This window comes from Pseudorca crassidens, chromosome 10, assembly GCF_039906515.1.
Source record: "Pseudorca crassidens isolate mPseCra1 chromosome 10, mPseCra1.hap1, whole genome shotgun sequence".
NCBI classification, from domain to species: Eukaryota; Metazoa; Chordata; class Mammalia; order Artiodactyla; family Delphinidae; genus Pseudorca; species Pseudorca crassidens.
The window spans coordinates 7,380,368-7,399,923 of NC_090305.1; the positions used below are offsets into that span (position 1 = coordinate 7,380,368).

A 19,556-nucleotide genomic window follows, 5' to 3' on the forward strand; every position below is an offset into this window, starting at 1 on the left:
AATAGTTGCGGTCCCCTGTCCTCATGGGGCTCACAGTTTAATGAGAGAAGGAGAAAGACAATGAAGAAGTAAACAAACAAATAAATAAACAAGTAAATAAAATAAATCAGTCGCCGCTTGTGATTCTGCTTTGAAGGACAGAAAAGGGTACAGTCCTAGAAAAAAGTGTGAAGGGGGATTCAAGGGATCCACTTTAGGTGAGGAGCTTAGGGAAGGAGACTTTGAGGCGGTAACATTTAAGCTTAGACTTGAAAGATAAGGAAGAGCGTTCCAGCAGATGGAAGAGCGGATGTGAAGGCCTCCAGGCAGAAGAGAGTTTGGCCTGTTGTAGGAACCCAGTGAGGTCCTTGTGTCTAGAACGCAGTGAGTGAGGGGGAGAGTGGCACAGTATGAAGTTGAGGTGGCTGGCAGAGCAAGATCACATGGGGCCTTGCAAGCCAACGTAAGGCATTATTTTATTCTAAGGATGATGGAAGTCATCATAGGTGTTTAAGCCAGAAAAGAGGTGGTTTGCTTTGTGTGACTTGTACTCTCTTTGCTCAGGTGAAGCAGTCAGTAGATGGAAATATAGGAGGCAGGAGGAGACAGAGACAAGAGTCATGGGTGATGGAGAGAGACGCGCCTTGGATATATTTGGTCCACAAGGATTCTTGCAGCCTTAGTGGTCATAGAAAACTCTTTGTAGATCTAGTGGTGCTTGACAACCATTATTCAGGTGATGAAGGGACTACTCATTCAGCAGACATTCGTTGGACATCCACCCAGGTGGGCCATATGGCGGCCACACGAAGATGAATAAGACCAAGAGCTCTCGGGCTAGTCAAGGATGCCGGAAAAGACGCAGAAGACATTCAGAGAACCTGTTAAGAGCTCTGAGAGGGTTCATCCCGCAGGAGGAGGACACAGAAGTTTGAGCCCCTTCTCTGGGCAGGTAGCAGGGAAAGTCTTGTACACCAAAGAGATGGTGCCTGAGCAGACTGCTTGAGGAACAAGGAGGATGTGCCCCAAGTGGAGAGACAATGCAGGCAGCAGAGACGTGTGAGCAGGGCCTGTGTGGGCCGCCATGTTGGTGAATGTGGCCAGAGCACTGGGTCCCTGTGGCGAGGGGCAGTGAAGGATCTATGTGCCACTAAGAGGTGAGGGAAACACTAAGACGGATGTCGTTAGAAAGAAGTGGGAAGAACGGTTTGCAAAGAGAATAAAGACAGAGGTAGATTCTGATGCAATAGCCCAGGCAACAATAATAAGTCAATCTGAGGCAAGATGATGATATTCATAATAAGACTGCGTTAAAGCCTTTTATTGTATTCCCTAGACCACCAGGTACGACACCCAACACATGGTATTTTAAAAATTACTGTTAAACTGTATCAAGTAAATATAACTGTATATGCTAATACCAAAATGTCCAGTTCTAGATTCAGCAAAAGATAGTATACCTCCACCGAGAGGCAAAGAGCTAGATGTTATTTTTACATATTTATAAGGTCCAAACAGGTTAATGTATATTCCTGACATCACAGATTTATTTCTATGTTAATTCACTTTCAGAAAGCATGTATAACCATAATATACATGGTGAGAAAGTAATTTTATTCATATGTTTGGACATAAAAAATATCATCATGCAGTCTAATAATCCCAGTTGACAGTCAGAATCATTTTTTTAAAAAAGAAAACATATATTAAGAAAGAATTCAAGAAAAGCAACAACCAAGCCCTGATCTGGCTCCTCTGTTTTGCCGGGTGGCACTGATTTATACCAGCAAGTACAGTCATTTGCGAGTTCATTTCGTGATCAATGCCTGGCCGAGTTTGCCTTTATACATTATGAAAAGTCATCTCCACATTTGCATTTGTGTAAGCAGGTCTGCTAAAAACCCTGCCTATGCTTTGCAGGCAACTGGGAAAGCAGTTCATCTTCTTTTTTCTTTCCCTCTTTTCTTTACATACTGAATACTTTTTTACCCTATGATGACAGCACAGGTATTGATCTCTGGAGAGACACCGAAGTTCTAGTATACACCATTTCAAAAGCTTAAATGAGGTTATTGTAGATGTCAGTGCAAATCTTTTCCAAAAACAAGAAAGGACAATTTTATTCTGTTTGGATAACCTTGACATTTTTCCGAAGAGATTTAACCTAGAAGATGTGAAGGTCAATCAGGAAATGCGGTCCTCCCTATCTTCGCCAAGATTGGGGCCCCAAGCTCAGGCCACCTCCAGCCAGCCAGCTGTGGGTAAATCCTCATCTCCAGCTGAGCTGAGCACCCACACTTCCCTCCACCCACGCTGGACAGAGAGAGAAAATGGCTCCATTCTTTAGGACCACAGATCACTGAGAGAGCTGCGTAAGATGGCTTTTTTTCTTCCTTTTTTCGCCCTCGCTTCTCTTTACACCTGAAGTTTAGACGAGTGACACATCGCTGGCTTTCCACGCAGCCCCTCAGGGGCCCCTCCTTCTGGATAAGCCTCAGCCTCCTGGCTGGCCTGCCGGGGAAACTGGTTCGACACACCCAGGGGAAAAATGACAGCTTTTCACAGCAAGCTGCTCGGCTCATAAATAGCACGGGGAAGCGTCCTCACAGGTCCCGACCTGCCTCTTTCAAAACGTCAGCGCAGCCAGCCTGGTAGACATCTTCAGGGAACAGCAGCAACTCTTTACAGAACTTTCTGGGAAGTGTTTACAAACGAAACAGATCGCAGCTGACATCTTAACCATTCTGAGGCCTGCAAGTGAATGACAGCTCACCTCCCTGCTGAAGGCTGGGGGGTTCTTTCTTCTTTCTGAATGACCCTGGGAGGCAGAGAAAGGGAGGGAAGGACAGAGCTAAACAGGAGGGAATTTAGCTTCGTAAAGAATGAGGTGTCCAAAACCCTGGCAAAAGGCCTATTTTTTTATGCCTTCAGGTAAGAAAGCCAAGTGTTTTTACTGGAACTTGCTCTACATTTCACACCCCTTTTTGCAAATTTCTGCTATATATGCTGAGCTGAGTGAGCTTCTGGACAGGAGTGACAAAGTAAGTACACACTACATATAATTTATTTATAAGCGCTGGAAGAAGTTAAATTCATTCAGGGTTTATTTAACTGCGGTGGTGATCACGGAAAGCTCATGGCATTCCAGCAAAACACCCCCAAATGCACATTTAAATTCTTTTAAGGCCATATTTAAACCTGGAAGATAGATACAAGTGACTTGCTAATCGCATCATTATATGGGCTTTAAAAACTAATTTTTTTTCAATTTTTGAATTTTATTTTATTTATTTTTTATACAGCAGGTTCTTATTAGTCACCCATTTTGTACACATCAGTGTATACAAGTCAATCCCAATCGCCCAATTCATCACACCACCACCCACCCCCCGCCGCTTCCCCCCTTGGTGTCCATATGTTTCTTCTCTACACCTGTGTCTCAATTTCTGCCCTGCAAACCGGTTCATCTGTACCATTTTTCTAGGTTCCACATATATGCGTTAATATACGATATTTGTTTTTCTCTTTCTGACTTACTTCACTCTGTATGACAGCCTCTAGATTCATCCACGTCTCTACAAATGACCCAATTTCATTCCTTTTCATGGCTGAATAATATTCCATTGTATATATGTACCACTTCTTCTTCATCCATTTGCCTGTCAATGGGCATTTAGGTTGCTTCCATGACCTGGCTATTGTAAATGGTGCTGCAATGAATATTGGGGTGCATGTGTCTTTTTGAATTATGGTTTTCTCAAGATATATGCCCAGTAGTGGAATTGCTGGGTCATATGGTAATTCTATTTTTAGTTTTTTAAGGAACCTCCATACTGTTCTCCATAGTGGCTGTATCAATTTACATGCCCACCAACAGTGTAAGAAGGTCCCCTTTTCTCCACACCCTCTCCAGCATTTGTTGTTTGTAGATTTTTTGATGATGCCCATTCTCACTGGTGTGAGGTGATAGCTCATTGTAGTTTTGATTTGCATTTCTCTAATAATTAGTGATGTTGAGCAGCTTTTCATGTGCTTCTTGGCCATCTTTGTCTTCTTTGGAGAAATGTCTATTTAGGTCTTCTGCCCATTTTTGGATTGGGCTGTTTGTTTTTTTAATATAGAGCTGCATGAGCTCTTTCTATATTTTGGAGATTAATCCTTTGTCTATTGATTCATTTGCAAATATTTTCTCCCATTCTGAGGGTTGTCTTTTCGTCTTGTTTGTAGTTTCCTTTGCTGTGCAAAAGCTTTTAAGTTTCATTAGGTCCCATTTGTTTATTTTTGTTTTTATTTCCATTACTCTAGAAGGTGGATCAAAAAAAAATCTTGCTGTGATTTATGTCAAAGAGTGTTCTTCCTATGTTTTCCTCTAAGAGTTTTATAGTGTCTGGTCTTACATTTACGTCTCTAATCCATTTTGAGTTTATTTTTGTGTATGGTGTTAGGGAGTGTTCTAATTTCATTCTTTTACATGTAGCTGTCCAGTTTTCCCAGCAGCACTTATTGAAGAGACTGTCTTTTCTCCATTGTATATCCTTGCCTCCTTTGTCGTAGATTAGTTGACCATAGGTGTGTGAGTTTACCTCTGGGCTTTCTGTCCTATTCCATTGATCTATATTTCTGTTTTTGTGTCAGTACCATATTGTCTTGATTACCGTAGGTTTGTAGTATAGTGTGAAGTCAGGGAGTCTGATTCCTCCAGCTCCATTTTTTTCCCTCAAGACTGTTTTGGCTATTCAGGGTCTTTTGTGTCTCCATACAAATTTTAAGATTTTTTGTTTTACTTCTGTAAAAAAATGCCACTGGTAATTTGATAGGGACTGCACTGAATCTGTAGATTCCTTTGGGTAGTATAGTCATTTTCACAATAGTGATTCTTCCAATATAAGAGCATGGTATATCTCTCCATCTGTTTGTGTCATCTTTGATTTCTTTCATCAATGTCTTATAGTTTTCTGAGCACAGGTCTTTTACCTCCTTAGGTAGGTTTATTTCTAGGTTTATTCCTTCCTCTGAAATTTTTTGGAAGAGTTTGAGAAGGATGGTGTTAGCTCTTCTCTAAATGTTTGATAGAATTCACCTGTGAAGCCATCTGGTCCTGGACTTTCATTTGTTGGAAGATTTTTGTTGTTGTTGTTGTTGGAAGATTTTTAATCACAGTCTCACTTTCATTACTTGTGATTGGTCTGTTCATATTTTGTGTTTCTTCCTGGTTCAGTCTTGGAAGGTTATACCTTTCTAAGAATTTGTCCATTTCTTCCAGGTCGTCCATTTTATTGGCATAGAGTTGCTTGTAGTATTCTCTTATGATGCTTTGTATTTCTGCAGTGTCCATTGTAACTTCTCCTTTTTCATTTCTAATTTTATTGATTTGAGTCCTCTCCCTCTTTTTCTTGATAAGTCTGGCGAAAGGTTTATCCATTTTGTTTATCTTCTCAAAGAACCAGCTTTTAGTTTTATTGATCTTTGCTATTGTTTTCTTTGTTTCTATTTCATTTATTTCTGCTCTGATCTTTATGATTTCTTCTACTAACTTTGGGGGTTTTTTCTCTTCTTTCTCTAGTTCCTTTAGGTGGAAGGTTACATTGTTTATTTGAGATTTTTCTTGTTTCTTGCGGTAGGCTTGTATTGCTATAAACTTCCCTCTTAGAACTGCTTTTGCTGCATCCCATAGTTTTTGGATCATCGTGTGTTCATTGTCATTTGTCTCTAGATATTTTTTTATTTCCTCTTTGATTTCTTCAGTGATCTCTTGGTTATTTAGTAATGTATTGTTTAGCCTCCATGTGTTTGAGTTTTTTATGTTTTTTTTTTTCCTGTAATTGATTTCTAATCTCATTGCATTGTGGTTGGAAAAGATGCTTGATATGATTTCAATTTTCTCAAATTTACCAAGACTTCACTTGTGACCCAAGGTGTGATCTATCCTGGAGAATGTTCCGTATGCACTTGAGAAAAGTGTAATCTGCTGGTTTTGGATGGAATGTCCTATAAATATCAATTAAATCTATCTGGTCTGTTGTGTCATTTAAATGTTGTGTTTCCTTATTAATTTTCTGTCTGGAAGATCTGTCCATTGGTGTAAGTGAGGTATTAAAGTCCCCCACTATTATTGTGTTACTGTCAATTTCCTCTTTTATAGCTGTTAGCAGTTGCCTTATGTATTGAGGTGTTCTGATGTTGGGTGCATAAAGATTTATAATTGTTATATTTTCTTCTTGGGTTGATCCCTTGATCATTATGTACTGTCCTTCCTTGTCTCTTGTAACATTCTTTATTTTAAAGTCCATTTTATCTGATGAGTGTTGCTACTCCAGCTTTCTTATGATTTCCATTTGCACGGAATGTCTTTTTCCATCCCCTCACTTTCAGTCTGTATGTGCCCCTAGGTCTGAAGTAGGTCTCTTGTAGACAGCATATATATGGGTCTTCTTTTTGTATCCATTCAGAGAGCCTGTGTCTTTTGGTTGGAGCATTTAATCCATTCACATTTAAGGTAATTATCAATATGTATGTTCCTATTACCATTTTCTTAATTGTTATGGGTTTGTTTTTGTAGGTCCTTTTCTTCTCTTGTGTTTCCCACTTAGAGAAGTTCCATTAGCATTTGTTGTAGAGCTGGTTTGGTGGTGCTGAATTCTCTTAGCTTTTGTTTTGCTTGTCTGTAAAGCTTTAGATTTCTCCATGGAATCTGAATGAGATCCTTGCTAGGTAGAGGAATCTTGGTGTTAGGTTCTTCCCTTTCATCACTTTAAGTATATCATGCCACTCCCTTCTGGCTTGTAGAGTTTCTGCTGAGAAATCAGCTGTTAACCTTATGGGAGTTCCTTTGTATGTTATTTGTCATTTTTCCCTTGTTGATTTCAATAATTTTTCTTTTTCTTTAATTTTTGTCAATTTGGTTACTGTGTCTCGGCATGTTTCTCCTTGGGTTTATCCTGCCTGGGACTCTCTGTGCTTCCTGGACTTGGGTGGGTATTTCCTTTCCCATGTTAGGGAAGTTTTTGACTATAATCTCTTCAAATATTTTCTCGGGTCCTTTCTCTCTCTTCTCCTTCTGGGACCCCTGTAATGCGAATGTTGTTGCATTTAATGTTGTCCCAGAGGTCTCTTAGGCTGTCTTCATTTCTTTCCATTCTTTTTTCTTTATTCTGTTCCATGACAGTGAATTCCACCATTCTGTCTTCCAGGTCACTTACCTGTTCTTCTGCTTCAGTTATTCTGCTATTGATTCCTTCTAGTGTATTTTTCATTTCAGTTATTGTATTGTCCATCTCTGTTTGTTTGTTCTTTAATGCTTCTAGGTGTTTGTTCTTTAATTCTTCTACGTCGTTGTTAAACATTTCTTGCACCTTCTTGATCTTTGCCTCCATTCTTTTTCCGAGGTCCTGGATCATCTTCACTATCATTATTCTGAATTCTTTTTCTGGAAGGTTGCCTATCTCCACTTCATTTAGTTGTTTTTCTGGAGTTTTATCTTGTTCCTTCATCTGGTACAAAGTCCTCTGCCTTTTCATTTTGTCTATATTTCTGTGAATGTGGTTTTTGTTCCACAGCCTGTAGAATTGTAGTTCTTCTTGCTTCTGCTGTCTGCTCTCTGGTGGATGAGGCTATCTAAGAGGCTTGTGCAAGCTTCCTGATGGGAGGACTCGTGGTGGGTAGAACTGGGTGTTGCTCTGGTGGGCAGAGCTCAGTAAAACTTTAATCCACTTGTCTGCTGATGGGTGGGACAGGGTTCCCTCCCTGCTGGTTGTTTGGCCTGAGGCAACCTAGCACTGGAGCCTACCCAGCTCTTTGATGGGGCTAATGGCAGACTCTGGGAGGACTCACACCAAGGGGTACTTCCCAGAACTTCTGTTGCCAGTGTCCTTGTCCTCATGGTGAGACACAGCCACCCCCCACCTCTGCAGGAGACCCTCCAACACTAGCAAGTAGGTCTGGTTCAGTCTCCTATGGGGTCACTGCTCTTTCCCCTGGGTCCCAACATGCACACTACTTTGTGTGTGCCCTCCAAGAGTGGAGTCTCTGTTTCCCCCAGTCCTGTCGAAGTCCTGCAATCAAATCCTACTAGCCTTCAAAGTCTGATTCTCTAGGAATTCATCCTCCCATTGCCAGACCTCCAGGTTGGGAAGCCTGACGTGGGGCTCAGAACCTTCACTCCAGTGGGTGGACTTCTGTGATATAAGTGTTCTCCAGTTTGAGTCACCCACCCAGCAGTTATGGGATTTGATTTTATTATGATTGCACCCCTCTTGCCGTCTCATTGCGGCTTCTCCTTTGTATTTGGATGTGGGATGTTTTTTTTTGGTGAGTTCCAGTGTCTTCCTGCTGATGATTGTTCAGCAGTTAGTTGTGATTCTGGTGCTCTCGAAAGAGAGAGTGAGCTCACGTCCTTCTACTCCACCATCTTCAACCAATCTCCCCAAAACTAATATATTATTATTTCCATGTCAGACTATGAGAGAAATAGTGAATGTTAAAATTAAAGGTATGATGCTGTGTTTTTAGATGGAATGCTATCAGGAAAATAAGGGGGACATTTCAGGTTAAATGTGGGGAAGGAAGGAAAGAAAAGGGGGGAAAATAGATTCTCATTTTTGAGATTGCAATTTCATTTCAATTTAATAAGATTTTAAGTTTGGTTTGTTTGGCAAGTCCAATAGTATAGCAATAGGGACTAAAGGTCTTTGGATATGTCATTGCATGAGAGGACTTATTAAAGGTTAGACCTTTTTTTTTTTTTTTTTTCTGTGATACATGGGCCTCTCACTGTTGTGGCCTCTCCCATTGCGGAGCACAGGCTCCGGACGCGCAGGCTCAGCGGCCATGGCTCACGGGCCCAGCCGCTCCGCGGCATGTGGGATCTTCCCGGATCGGGGCACGAACCCCTGTCCCCTGCATCGGCAGGCGGACTCTCAACCACTGCGCCACCAGGGAAGCCCTAGACCTCTTTTATGTATTATTTTTAATACACATTTCATGGCATTTACTGCAGAAGTCTCCTTGGGGAAATTAACAATGGAACAATTTCTATATTTAAGAACCATAAGTTCCCATGTATGCTGAATTAACCTATTGTATATCACCTTAATACTGGATACAGGACTTCCCTGGTGGTGCAGTGGTTGAGAGTCCGCCTGCCAATGCAGGGGACACGGGTTCGTGCCCTGGTCCGGGAAGATCCCACATGCCGCGAAGCAGCTAGGCCCGTGATCCATGGCCGCTGAGCCTGCGCGCCTGGAGCCTGTGCTCTGCAACGGGAGAGCCCACAACAGTGAGAGGCCCGCGTACCACAAAAAAAATACTGGATACAAGGAAGGAAATTTCATTAAACCAGTTATTGTGCCCTTTTGTTTTTCTCTACTCCACTCAGTAGATAGTCTTGGAAAACTCTGCCGTAGCCTTAACTTTATCTCAAAGACATGAAGTGATTACGTGCTTTTTACATTTTATGTTTTTTGTTAATAATTAACTTTCCTATAAGGAACTATCAACAGTAGTTAGAAATGAGATAATTATAAACAAATTCTATTTTACTATCTCTGTATAAACATACAAGCATGAATATGAGGACATCTAAAAATGCAGAAATATTAAGTTATATACTCCATGTATCAATATATAAAAACATAGCTGGAAGGAAATTTTTTTTCAAAATCAGGAAATAGTTCCTTATCTACTAGGTTAAAATCCTAAATCCTCCAACAAATGTATAGTTCCATATTTTTTTTAGTATTTCGTCACATAAAATATGTAAATAGCTCTTCACATTATTGTGGTGACTTGCATGTACAGTGGGGGTCAGATGGGAAAGAAAATAGCATTCTTATTTGTAAAGCAATGAAAACACAGGATAAATCTGGAATTAAAGCTGGCCTTTGAAACAAATTAAATATATGTTAAAGCATTTCTTCATGTCTAGCTGTTGCACAAACTGAGTTTTTTACATAAGTTAACACTTAATGCTACTTTCTATGCACTCTCTTACTGAAGGGTTGGCCTTAAATTCATTTTCCGCCTTGGATCAGTATTCTTGATACCTATGGAAAAGAACATGCTGGCTCCTCTAGAAAGTAGATAAAGTCAGAATTCAGGAAGAAATAAACATGATACTCCAATGGGAAACGTATAAAACCATCATAGTCAGTCAGCTGGGCTTTGAATGAAAAGTAAGTGAATCAATACCTCCCAGAAAAATCCATGCCGCTTCTTGCACAAAACCCAAACTACTACCAGGACTTTGCGTTAGTTCAGTGTAGACATTCTGCCAGACATAACGTATTTGATAAAGCTTCTGGCTTTTCATCTTCAGCCTGGTTTGCTATATTAATTCAAGAGTCTCAGGAATATGAGAAACAATGGCAATAATTCAAAATTTTTCATTATCTGTTCTTGGATGTGTCTTCATTTGTCATAACTGTTGGGCTATAATAAAGGAGCTTCTTCTGTCTTTTCATATAAATTTGGGTTTATTCTTTCCTGGTACTGATTTCAGTCCTGTGCCACCCTGACCCAGGGGAAAGGTGTGGGCTCCTTCTTCCCCAGGTACCTGCAGGTTGATGTAATTACTACTCCCGGCACCAACCCTGCCTTTGTCTCTAGTCCTTCTAGCCTTAGGAAGCTTCCTTTTATTTCAACTAGAATCATGTAATTAGTGAAAGGGTCAGGCAGAGCCAGACTTTTCCAAATTGCAAGTGATCACAAGATCATTAAAATCCAAGGGCCAGGATTATTAAAAGCATGGTTTATAATGGAAGCCATTCCTGTAGAAGGAACAAATACGCTGTAGTGAATCAACAGCAGATTACCTATAAACACTTCTTCCCAGAATTTTGCATCTGGATGGGGTGTTCTTCCCTCATCCTCTTTTGTGGATATTTACCCATCTTCTTCCTAAAGGCGGGAGATTTACCAATTAGGTTAAAAAGGCTACAATCTTATCAGTCTTGCTAAGGCTCTGTTAGCATAATAATGTAGCAGAGTTTTTATAAGAGCTGGTCAACATTAGCAAGAGAAAGGGCTGTTTGTCTTGTAGATGTTTCATTCAAAGGGCCGGGAATGGTCACCCACCCTCCTCTGCCCACTACTCACAATCCCTCAAGGGAGCAAAGATTCAGAGAGTGGAGAGTGAGAGACAAAGTGGGAAAGATCCAGGTGAGGGAAGGCACCGGTCAGCCGTGCTCTGCCTGCACCAGGAAGAGGATGCCTTCTGAAAGGGTGGGAGGGAGTAAAGGACTTTCCCGAGACTGAGTACCTGGGGGAAATGGAGGTTTCATATCATTTCTGTGAGGGGGGTTGAAAACAGCCCCTCACAGAGACTCAGGTCTAAGAAGTGGAGGACAAAAAAAAAAAAAAAAAAGTTATAAGATAATGGCTATAATTCCCTGTGCTATATAAAATATATTCTTGTTGATTATCTGTTTTATACATATTAGATTACATCTCTTAATCCCATTAGGGGAGGAGATCCTGCCCCTCCCCCTCCCCTTCCCCACTGTTAATCACTAGTTTGTTTTCTATATCTGTCAGTCTGTTTTGCTATATATGAATGTTTGTATTACTTTTCAGATTCTACATATAAATGATATTATACAGAAGAAAAAAGAAGTGGAGGACAAGTGACTGAAAAGGCAACCAGGCAGCAGCAAAGCCCCGGCTGAAGTCATCTGTGCAGGACCGGGCCAGCAGCGCGAATTGGCCCCAGAGCCAGTTGGTAGGGACTGGCAAAAGGTCCTGGTGAAACCTCCAGGTAAATCCCGATGGGGCGGGCGTGAGGGGATCATAAACTAGTCCTAAAGCTCACCCTTCCTCAGCCCTTTCACTGTTCCAGGTTAGGATTAAGCAACAAGGAACGGCTGGAACTGTTTAATCATTCCTGCAGAGTGAGAGCCTGTGTTCTTCAAATCTACTCAGTCATACACAGGCAGGATTTGTGTAAGCACAGCTCACTGGCCTTGCATTTCCCACACCTAAAGGAAGTGAATGACTGTCCTGAATTCTACTTTTTTCCCTTGTTTGTTGCTTCATTACATGGAGTTTGGATCAAAGCCTACATTTAATATAAATAAAAGTTGATCTGTTAAAATTTTATGAAAAAGATCATTAAATCCCAGAAAAGTAGCCATTCCTAAAACCTGAAAATGTTTCATTTTTCTGATAGACTCCCAGCAGCACTTTGTTTGCATTAGAATTAAATGTCTGCCACATTGGAAACTGTAAAACTCAATCTCAGAAGGTTTTTTTATAAATTTAATATAAGATTTTAAGCAGCTCTTCTCAACTACTCGCTCTAGCACAAAACAAGTCTTTTCTACATAAAGATACGGTGAATTTATAAGCCAGTTACTTCCCACAAATTTGGGGAGGCAAAGAGGAGGAAAGAGAGACAGCCCAGGATAACCTTGCTTTCCTGATGCAACTCCAGAGATTCACCAAGTCCTAGAATAAGGTGGTTTGTGAGAGAAAAGAATCAGAGGTGACAGAGTTTTTACCAAGCTCTAATCGTGGCAATGAGCCCAGCACACCCCGATGTAGCTTAAGTGAGAATGAAGCAAGATAGACCATCACAGCCCTCCCTGGGAAGGGGTCTCCCTAGGATGGGAATCAAGATCATGATCACCAGGTCTTTCACTTATGGAGAGCTGGCCACATGCCAGGCTTTGGTAAACACTTCCTCAGAGATTAACTAACTCTCAAGACCCATACGAGACACAGGTCAGATTCTACTTCACAAGCACCAGAAGCCAGAACGGAGTGGAGAAGGGTTTATCCCTTCCAGCTCCCCAGTGTGAAGTAGATCCCAGCCATTCTCAGTTCCATTGCCCTGTTTTATTATTTCTTTCATTACATCTATCTCTATCTGAAATTATTTAATGTATTTGTCTGCTTCTGGGCTCCCAGGCGATGCTTAATAAATGTGAATCGAGAGAATGAATGAACTTGCCCAAGGTCGCACAGCTGTTGGTACCCAAGCTAAAATTTGAACTCTGGTCTATCCAAATCCAAAGATAACTACATATTTAAAGGTTTTGTTTGTTTGTTTGTTTTTTAATTTAAAAAGAACTACTTAGATACTTACTAATGAAATGATACGATGTCTGGGAAATGCTTCAAAATAATACAGGAGGTGGAGGTTGCATGTAACTGAAACAAAACTGACCTGTGTTGATAGTTGTTGGACCTGGGTGATGAACAGGTACAGGTTGACTGCAGTGTTCCCTCTGCCTTAGTAGAGGCTTGAAATTTTCCATTATAAGATGTTTAATTCAAAGAGAACTTCGACACTCATTTCATATTTCTGTTCTTTCTTCTCCTACCTCAGTCTTTGCTGTTACCAGTCTAAATTTCATTCTGCTTCTCATCCTATGCTATCTAAACAATTTCCATTTCCCTTACTGCCTTTTTCCCCCATTTCTTTGACTTATGTACAGTAGACAAAAAATTTTATTTTCCCCTGAACACTTCTACGTACAAAATATTGCCATATCCTTAATTCTGGCCATTAATTAAAAAGCAGGAATTTCATTCCAAAACTGTATATGTGCAAATTAGCAAATTTATGTACAACCCTAATATAATCATTAAATAATGATTTCACATAAAATTTAAAATTCATGTATGCAAAAAAATTGCAACGCAGGACATCTGACTCATTGTTATTTAAACTACTAAGTATAACTTATATCATTTTTTACTAAATGTTCTCCTGAGTCAAGCAAGCAAGCAGTAACACCTACTCAAAGAAATTATAGGAAATAAGACTAGCTTTAAACACCAAATAAAAGAGAAATGTATTTATTTATTTATGCTTTTATTCTTCTGTTCCCATCATCTTTCTATCACTGTGACCGTGGCAAACATTATTGTTTTCTCAATCTATTTCCATTCTCTGGTGCTTCCTTTTCAGCCGAACCCAAATGTTGTTGGAGCAGTGATGTGTCTAGCCTCAGGTGAGATGTTCACTCTCTCACCCACTCTCACATCTAAAATAGCCTTGTAAAGCCATTGACCAATGAGATATACATGAAAGTCCACTCACGTGCTAGGAAAATTTTAGCATTTGTTAGAGGGAACAGAAGTAGTTGGCTCGTCCTTCCCCCACACTGTGCACACACACACGCACACACACATCTTCCCTCCTTGAATGTAGATGTGATGACCGGAGCTACAGCAACCACTGTGCAACTATGAGGATGGCATCCAACAAACATAGGATGATAGGGTGGAAGGAGGTAAAAAACCTGTGCATCTAATGTCATCACAGAGCATCTTAGTCAATGCCAGCAACCATCTACCTTTGGACATCTGCTCGTATTTTTTAAGCCAGGTCTTTCAATAGTTGTCATCAAATACATTCCTAACTGATATAGTCATCCTTGCTGAAAATTTTCAACTGCAGATTAATATTAATAAATTTCAAAAAGAAAATGAGATTTTAAAATGAGGAAGATCCTAAAATAGATGCTACTTACAGACATACAAGATCATGATTTTGCTCAGATCATAGGGTTTACTCAGTGGCTTCAGTTAACACCTCAGGCTTGAGGTTCTGTGGATATTTAAAAATAAATACACAAGCTTCCATTCACTCAAAGGACTGTCTCATTCAGAATCCAGTTTAGGGTACTAATCTAAACAGTGGATGATGTGAGGCACTGTGTATTTTGCCATAAGTAAAATTACTTATTGTGGGAAAAAAAAATGTAGCACAACGTTTCCACTGTCCACTCCCTGTCTCTTCATATCTCTTATCAGTTTTATGACAATCAAAAACAATTCCAGGTTCATGATCTTTTCCCCTCTTGGAGTACCTTTTTTTTTTTCTATCTTCTCACCCTGACTTCCACCCACTAACACACCTTCTCCAATTCCTAATTCCTTCCCCCCCCACCCCGGAAATAATTGTTGGGCTTTATGGCCATCCTATAGCAATTATTAGACCCTTTCGTTTGCCCAGCAAAAATTCATTGAGCACCTACTATGTGCCACATGCAGTGTGAGGGGCTGGGAGTATCCTGGTGAATCTAGTGGTCTAGAGAAACTCAGATTCTCTCTTAAATGTCATCTCAGTATAACTACTCATGCACTGCATCTTATTTTTATGTGGTTGAAACTAATGTATATGAAGAAAGCACGATTTCTTAATTTTTTTTTTTTTTTTTTTTTTTTTGCTGTACGCGGCCTCTCACTGTTGTGGCCTCTCCTGTTGCGGAGCACAGGCTCCGGAAGCGCAGGCTCAGCGGCCATGGCCCACAGGCCCAGCCGCTCCGCGGCATGTGGTATCTTCCCGGACCGGGGCATGAACCCACGTCCCCTGCATCGGCAGGCGGACCCCCAACCACTGCGCCACCAGGGAAGCCCTGTATTTTAAAGCTTGATATTCCTGACTCATTATTTCAAATGAGTAATTTGCTAGTGACCTTTAGATGCTTTAATAGGGTGACAAGACTACTTGGGCAAGAATAAAAATGGTTTTGTATGTTTTTAAAAGTACTGAAAAGAAAAAAGTATGTTTGAGCATTTGGGTTTCCTCAGAGGTTATCAGCCACTTAGAAAAATTGCCAGGTCTAGGCAATAAACACACTCACACATACCTATATGTGTTTTTTAAATATAGAATGTTAGACTTCAAGCAACCTTAGAGATTTGATGTATTGGAAAACTGGGTCCTAAAAAGGTTCAGTGACGTGCTCAAAATTAAAGAGCTAGTAGGTGCTTAAGATCCAATTATTTCACTCAGAAAGGAGGTTTACTACAGCAGAAGTTAATTAAATTAGATAGTATAGTAGAACAAGAGTCCTCAAATCATGGCTGGAAATCTGACTCTGACCCTCTGTTGAAAACAGACAATTATAGAGAAAGGAAATAGAACTCAATCTACTATGAAAGGTAGAGGGGCAGGTGCAGTAATCGGTATGAACCATGAGAAGAATGGCGAGGGAGAGCTGCTCCAAGTTACTGACTTCATGGTTTCAGCATTTAAAGAAGTAGATTTAATATTTTTTCTGGTAAGGGAAGGTGCTTTGTTTTAAAAGCTTACTGAGGATGGGGGAGACGGAATTGTGCCACAAATGTGGCTGAATAGTCTGAATCCGGGAAGCAAATCCAGCTGATTTGTAACTTTAATGTAAGAATATGTCCGAAGCTTGATGGGGAAAGTGAGTTATAAGAGTTGAGACTGACGAGAGGTTACAAGTTTGTTCCTAGGTGGCATTTTTTTTTTTTTTTAATCATTCTCCATGTGATTATCGCCGCTTTGCAACATAAGCATGATGACTGTGAGGGACCATCCCTGGAGGGTCTCAAGATGGACATTCCTAGATCTTATGGAATCTGTGTATTTTGAGGAGAGAGGTTCATCATTTCATCAGATTCTCAGAGAAGTCTCTGACTCTGAAAAGACCAAGGATTCTTTTAATAAACTTTGTGACTCCAAACATGGATTGAAACATGGTCAGTGCATAAACAAGGCCAATACACATGAGGGCTTCTCTCAGCTTCTCTCGCTCAAGGTGACCAATAATTTATGCCAAGCAAGTAGAAAAGAAATGCACATTTCACTGATTTTATTACCTGTCCCTAAGGGTAGGGCAAAAAGATGAAAAAAATTAAGTTGTCAACAGGTACAATTTTGTACTTACTTGTGAGACAGTGAAAGTGTAGACAAAATGTAGTGTAGAAAGTGTCAATAAAATCACTATTTTGTCCATTATCAGCAGCTTCCTCTTCGCAGTACCATTCCTCAGCCTGGTCCCAGTTGCCCAAGGTAATGTGAGAAAGCGTGTGGAAACCGTGATTAATGGTTCTTACTTATCTCCTATTAAAATGCCTAGCAGCCTTTGAATATAGGTGCTTGAAGATTTTAAATTTATTAATTTATTTTTCTTAGAATCAGTGTATCCTGATGCTAACTTGCTTTAGCACTTTGCAAAAATTCTATAAAACTAATTTATGAAGTAAGTTTTCTGGCTCTGCATGACCTGGACATTTCTCTATAAAAGATTCAACTTTTTTTTTTTTTTTTTTTGCGGTACGCGGGCCTCTCACTGTTGTGGCCTCTCCCGTTGCAGAGCACAGGCTCCGGACGCGCAGGCTCAGCGGCCATGGCTCATGGGCCCAGCTGCTCCGCGGCACGTGGGATCTTCCCGGACCGGGGCACGAACCCGTGTCCCCTGCATCGGCAGGCGGACTCCCAACCACTGCACCACCAGGGAAGCCCTCAACTTTTTTAATGTATTTATTTTATTTATTTATGTTTGGCTGCATCGGGTCTTCGCCACTGCATGTGGGCTTTCTCTAGTTGCGGCGAGCAGGGACCACTCTTCACTGCGGTGTGCGGACTTCTCATTCTGGTGGCTTTTCTTGTTGCGGAGCACGGGTTCTAGGCACGTGGGCTCAGTAGTTGTGGCTCGCGGGCTCTAGAGCACAGGCTCAGTAATTGTGGCTCAAGGGCCCAGTTGCTCCGCGGCATGTGGGACGTTCCCAGACCAGGGCTCGAACTCGTGTCCCCTGCATTGGCAGGCGGATTCTTAACCACTGTGCCACCAGGGAAGTCCCTCAACTTTTTTTTTCTTAAGTCAGTGCTTTTGTTTTTCCATGTATATGAATCCTTTCCCAAATTGGCAATTTTCTTCTACCTCCTTCATTTCAATACTGTGCTTTTTAACTGTGCCATGGGATTGTTTAGCATTATGCCGTCAGCGGTTCACAGGAGAAGAGTATATTTGATTTTAAACAGGATGAAAATGACATCTTTCATACTTCTGTTTAGTTTGTGAGAAGGCGAATATACAAATACAATGAACGCTAAATAAAATTTATCAACTCAACACTTATTGTGTACCCACAAGGTACCAGGAACTGTGGATAATAACAATAATATTGAGAAGAACAAGTGTTTATCAGTGGGTGCTCTCTGCCAGGCTCCACAATGTGTACTTTACATCGACTCTGATTCAATCCTCAGCACCACACTACGAGGGAGGTATTATTTTTAAGCCTTATTTTACAGGTGGGAAAACTGATAGAGCTGGGACTTGGCTCAGGGAACTCTACCTAAAGCCTGTGTGTTTGAACACCTGACCTTCCCTGTCTTGTGAGGGGTACAGAACAAAAAACAGACAAATGGAGCTTAAAAAAAACCCAAAAAACAGTTTGTTATTTAAATTTTCTAGAAAGTAGCCCAGTATCATGAAGACAATTTTAAGACATATTATCGCTGCACGTCTCATATTTTTTTAAATTAATGTGACATAGAAAGAAAGCAAATGATGAGTCTTAAAACTTTTTTTCTATATGTTACACGTCATACTACACTCAACTCCTTATTTATTAAATCAAGCTTTAAAATAATACCTGGAATCTTGTTAATCACTCATAAATTCCTGTGCTGGGGTGTCCATATTCTTACATACCCTTTCTTAACAGTGAGAAGGCAAGAAATCTAGGTAATGCATCTTCCACAGCCAAATGACCATTGAGGGCAGCAAAGAATTGAGAATATGAAAATTCATAGGGGAGATCTTTAAGAAAGAAGCACAACCACTAGAGGAAAAAAAAAGAAAAGCAATCAAACAAAAAATAACGTGTTTCCCTTCCTCTCCTCCAGCCACTCTCTGTTTTTCCCACGAGATGTAGACGGTGGGCATCTCTCCTTGGTCTGTGGCATTGATGCAGCTCTCCACTTCTGAATTCTGGCTGAGTGCCACGTGGAAGAGCCAGGACACCTCACCAAGGGAAAGGCTTGCCAGGTCTCCTGACTGATAAGAGGAAAGTAAACAACATCCCTTTCGAAAGGAAGCTTGCTGTGACAAGGTTTTGGCCCACGTTCACTAAACAATGATGCTTAAAGAGTCAAAAAAATTTTTGCATGAATTTTCATTTCTCCTGGATTTTCCAAATATGTCCTCGGAGGTTCATCCACTACCTGTGCTGACAAGAACCAACCACGTGCCCATCGGGTGGAGGTGAGTTCTTAGGGCAGAAAGGGGGGCCTTGGGTTCACGGATACCTTCCTCTCTGCCACCATCCAGGAATTCACACCAGATGAAAGACCATTCCTATGCCTTAAAGCTTTCTATCTTTGGGGGTCTTCAGGTTACATTCAAATATCCCCAAAGACACAGTGAGCCCTAGAATATAGTCATGAAAATTGTTTATCCAAGAGTCTGGTTACTAGAGAAAACCACAAAGTTGTTTACAAAGGACTTTTGTCAGTGATGACTCAATTTATTAATCATGACATCATAACAATTTTTAAAACATTTGTTGTAAATGTGAGGCAATGTGTGAAGTTGCCTGGCTGAAAATTAAAGTTGGCGGCATCAATACAGACTCACCCAGACCCCCACAGACACTGTAACATGGATTATGAAGGATATCTCACAACTGAATCCATCAGGGGTTTCATCTGAAAAAAATCTCATACATTTCATGGAACAGAGATTATTACTTCTGAGGAGATTCTATTCAAAAGGAACAGGCTAAAGAGACATTTGGAAAGGAAAGTGTAGCAAGAATATGAAAATAACATTGATGGACATTTTCTCAAAAGCTATATCGTTTTTTTTTTGGTTTTT

General features: G+C 40.6%; 1 long non-coding RNA gene across 1 annotated transcript; it reads left to right on the plus strand.

The window, feature by feature from the left end:
- Positions 1-2,636: 2,636 nt before the first annotated feature.
- On the plus strand, positions 2,637-18,926 carry LOC137232957 (uncharacterized). The gene is made up of 3 exons (XR_010947249.1): positions 2,637-3,020; positions 11,548-11,692; positions 18,587-18,926. It is a non-coding gene; the product is annotated as an uncharacterized lncRNA (long non-coding RNA).
- The last annotated feature ends 630 nt before the right edge of the window (positions 18,927-19,556 follow it).